Raw genomic sequence first — 4,957 nt, forward strand, 5'->3', positions numbered from 1 at the left:
CAAAACTCCCAATATCTGTATGGGGCCATGCAATTTTGCATGCTGCATCATTGATTCGCATTAGACCAAGCGCAAGTCATACATATTCTCCCTTGCAACTTGCTTTTGGCCATCAGCCAAATATTTCCCACCTTAGAACATTTGGTTGTGCGGTTTATGTCCCTATCGCACCACCACAACGTACTAAAATGCGTCCTCAAAGAAGGATGGGAATATATGTTGGATATGAAACATCTTCAATAATAAGATATATTGAACCCATGATGGGTGATGTTTTTACAGCACGTTTTGCTGATTGTCACTTTAATGAAACATTATTCTCTAGATTAGGGGGAGAAATAAAAAATAAAGAAAATGATGTTTCATGGTGTGAACCTCAATTAATGTATCTTGATCTTCGCACAAAAGAATGCGAGACCGAAGTTCAAAAAATAATGCATATGCAAGAACTTGCGAATAAATTGCCCGATGCATTTACAGATACAAAAAGGGTGACTAAATCATATATACCAGCAGCAAATGCTCCAGCTCGAATTGAAATTCCAAAAACTGGCAATAATGTCATTCTTGAGTCTTTGTCACGCCAGAAACTTGGGAGACCAATTGGTTCCAAAGACAAAAATCCTCGAAAAAGAAAATCAGCTGATAATGAGGTAAAAGAAAGTGTTCAAGAAGAACTACAAATCAATACTCCTTCTGCAGAGGAGATTGATGATGTCAATACGAAATTTTCAATCAATTATGCACATTCAAAAATATTATGGAACCGAAATGAAATGAAAAATCTTGATGAGATATTTTCATATAATGTTGCATATGACATCATGAATGATGATGATGATCCAGAACCAAAATCTGTCATGGAATGTCAAAATAGACATGATTGGGATCATTGGAAAGGAGCAATACGAGCTGAATTTGAATCGCTCAATAAAAGAAAAGTTTTCGGATCTATCATTCTCACACCTAAAGATGTGAAACCTGTGGGATATAGATGGGTTTTTGTACGAAAAAGAAATGAGAAAAATGAAGTTACAAGGTATAAAGCTAGACTTGTAGCTCAAGGTTTTTCTCAAAGACCAGGAATTGATTATGAGGAAACTTATTCTCCTGTTATGGATGCAATTACTTTTAGATACTTAATCAGCCTGACAGTTTCTAAAAATTTAAAAATGTATCTCATGGATGTTGTGACTGCTTATCTTTATGGATCACTTGATAGTGATATATATATGAAGATACCTGAAGGATTTAAGGTATCAGAAGCAACCAATGCAAAACCCAAAGAAATTTACTCAATCAAGTTACAAAGGTCTTTATATGGGTTGAAACAATCGGGTCACATGTGGTATAAACGATTAAGTGATTACTTGATAAGCAAAGGGTATACTAATAATCTTATTTGCCCATGTGTTTTCATTAAGAAAACAACATCCGGATATGTGATCATAGCTGTTTATGTTGATGATCTTAATATCATAGGTACAAATAAAGAGATCCATGAAGCCATTCAACTTCTAAAGAAAGAATTTGAAATGAAAGATCTCGGAAAAACCAAGTATTGCCTTGGTTTACAAATTGAACATATGCCTAATGGTTTACTTGTACATCAAACAACATATACTGAAAAGATTTTAAAACGTTTTAATATGGACAAGGCAAAACCATTAAGTACTCCTATGGTTGTTAGATCACTTAATGTTGACACTAATCCATTTCGTCCCTGTGAAGATCATGAAGATATCCTGGGACCAGAAGTACCATATCTTAGTGCAATTGGAGCTCTTATGTATCTTACAAATTGTACAAGACCTGACATTTCTTTTGCAGTTAATTTGCTGGCAAGATTCAGCTCAGCTCCTACCAAAAGACACTGGAATGGGATCAAACACATATTTCGATACCTTCGAGGAACTACTGATTTAGGATTATTTTATTCTAACAATTCAAAACAAAATTTAGTTGGTTATGCAGATGCAGGTTATTTATCTGATCCACATAAAGCCAAATCTCAAACTGGATATGTATTCCTAAATGGCGGTACCGCAATATCATGGCGTTCTCAAAAACAAACACTTGTTGCAACATCATCAAATCATGCTGAAGTGATTGCATTACATGAAGCTACTCGGGAATGTTTTTTGGTTGAGATCAATGACACAACTCATTACTGATTCTTGTGGACTAGAACGCGATAAAAGCCCAACAACTATCTATGAAGATAATGCAGCTTGCATAGCACAGATGAAAGAAGGGTATATCAAAAGTGACCGAACGAAACACATACCTCCTAGATTCTTCTCTTACAATCAAGATCTCATCAAAGACAACCAGATTGAAATGAGACATGTTCAATCTAGCAAAAACTCTGCTGATCTTTTCACCAAAGCACTTCCAACTGCTATTTTCAGAACGCATGTTCACAATATTGGCATGGGGCATGTTCAAAACATGTGATGACTCAACGATGTCTACTTGAGGGGGAGTCAACTCTATGTTGCACTCTTTTTCCCTTGGCTAAAGTTTTTATCCCACTGAGTTTTTCTTTAGCAAGGTTTTTAACGAGGCAGTACTAAGTTGCTCTTTAATAATTTGTCATCCAAGGGGAAGTGTTATGATAAAGACATAAAGTGGATGACAAACTATGTTCATGATCACGGGTGTATTATTATTTCACCTAACTGCACAGTAAAATTTATAGTATAAATATAGGATCGAATGTAATGAGTTTTTGCACCATTCACTTCAATAAGATTTATTACTCTCTCCTTTCTCTTTAATATCAGTAGTCCATAACCAAGAGTCAGATCACTAAAGGTAGTTATAAACTTTTAAATTATAACAAAGAGAACTTTTAAAATGCCATTGCTCTTGAATAGAGAAATTGTTTTAAACTCTCGTTACTCTGTTTTTTTTTTTTTTTTTTTTTTTTTTTTTTTTTTTTTTTTTTTGAAAGATAAACTCTCGTTACTCTAAACATCTTAAAGAGGCAAATGCAACTCCCTTCATATAGATTTTTATTTAGTGTTACACAAATTCAATAGGAAGTTACCATGATCAAAAAGCATACCTACTTAAATGGCATCACATAACCAAATGCCAAGTAAAACAATAAAATTAGTAAGACAAATAAAAACCTTACATTCATACTGAAAATCAAGAAACGAATGTTACAAACTCGAATGATATGAATACGATAACTGCAACAAATTCAACCAAGTAGAACTTAACTGCAACATATTCAACTGTATAGGTTTGACTTTGGAGTATACAACAACTTTAAACAATCAAGTAGTAATATATCGGCTGCAAAATCATACGGAGTATAAATATATAAGTTACTCCGTATTAATTATAAAAAATCAATAAAAGAGATCCAAATAATTACAAACACGTATTTTATACTTAGCAATTTAATATCGATTGAAACTATAGGTGAGCTGTGAATTTGATGTTGGTGTTATTTAAATGGCCAGATGATTCTAGTAAAAAAAATCAATGCATGATATAGAAATGAATTTATAACATAAATCAATCACAAACAACAATAGCCTTTCACCTTCGGCTTTGCCTTTCGAAGGCAATCATCCTAACTTTTAACCCCTTCTGTCTTTCCTCATTCTGCCCCTTGCTTCCTTTGTCATGGTATACTAGGCCTGTAACATTATAAGGTAACATTTAAATTAGTAAGGAACTGGAATTAATCATTCTTAGTACATCTAGGCCCGTTTTGATCGACCAACATGCATTTTATTCGAATAAAGAGATTAGAAGATTGTATGCATCATAGATAGACTTTAGATGACATTCAATATGTTTGACCCTTCTACGTTTAGTTGTGTCTTATATTTCACTCATTTGAGAAAAAACAAAAAACCAAATCAACAATTTTCAAAGAAGTATTTCATCAAACACCTAGTGTTTATAAGTTTAGAATAACTGTACAGTTAAATATCAATACAAACATTAATTAATAATATTAATATGATATAACAAAATAAACACCATATTTCCTATCTTTCATAAGCAAAAAACTCACATTGGGTTACGGGATAATCAGGGTCAAACAAACACATTATTTTTCAATACACTGGTGTTGCCATCATATCACTTAACAACATATTACGGACAATAAATTACAGTGATATATTTGAAAGAAAGATTACCTGCTTGCAGCACTCGTAATCCTATCACATATTCCATGAATCATATCAATTCTTTGATCTAAGAGAGGCCCCAATTGGGCTTGTCCACAATCCTTAGTCGCGCTTTTTTTTGCTTCTCTCCGCTGCGAATCTGTTTTTGACATAGAGTTGTTATGAATATAGAGTACGTGGCAAACTAAATAAATTACATATCACACTTTGTGCTACAACTGGTACAATAAAGTAGTGATCTTTTTTGTTAATTACACATGTCCATTAATGTTTGATGTGCTTGGTATATAATAAGCACTCTTATCACATGTTTATTACTCTTAGTTACTTAGAAGTCCTATATTTATTAAAAACATTTCTTACACTATAGCTATTTTAAGTCATTCATATGGATAAATAAAAGTAAGATAAAAAAAATATAGTCTACATAATAAGGTACATGCATGGTGTTACAATTTTATCATTCGAAGTAAGATTCATGTGTAACTTTACTTACTTTTTTGTTTAAACCCTGACCTGACCAATCCCATGGCTTTCCATTTCATTTGCTAAAGCAAGTTCAAGTAGTATCAGAAGAAGAAAAAAATGGAAAATCTTATCAACACAAGATCATTAAAAACTTAAGATTTATGCAGATATCTATATATCTATATTATAAAATTATATCTTGGAGGGTTTATTCTGATGCTTAAGCTATCATACTCGAGATCAAAGTAAGGAAATCCTCCTGGGGCCACTGATGATGAGGGTATAATTTCCGACAACTTAGCCCTATGCGTAGTTACATATTACTGATCAAT

At 32.9% G+C, this 4,957-nt stretch overlaps 1 long non-coding RNA gene across 1 annotated transcript; it reads right to left on the minus strand.

Annotated features, from left to right (window-relative positions):
• Positions 1-3,369: 3,369 nt before the first annotated feature.
• On the minus strand, positions 3,370-4,957 carry LOC139897576 (uncharacterized). Its single transcript, XR_011776669.1, has 3 exons — positions 4,860-4,957; positions 4,167-4,296; positions 3,370-3,656 (listed from the first exon to the last, which is right to left on the minus strand). It is a non-coding gene; the product is annotated as an uncharacterized lncRNA (long non-coding RNA).

Source organism: Rutidosis leptorrhynchoides, chromosome 3 (assembly GCF_046630445.1).
Source record: "Rutidosis leptorrhynchoides isolate AG116_Rl617_1_P2 chromosome 3, CSIRO_AGI_Rlap_v1, whole genome shotgun sequence".
In the NCBI taxonomy this organism is placed as follows: Eukaryota; Viridiplantae; Streptophyta; class Magnoliopsida; order Asterales; family Asteraceae; genus Rutidosis; species Rutidosis leptorrhynchoides.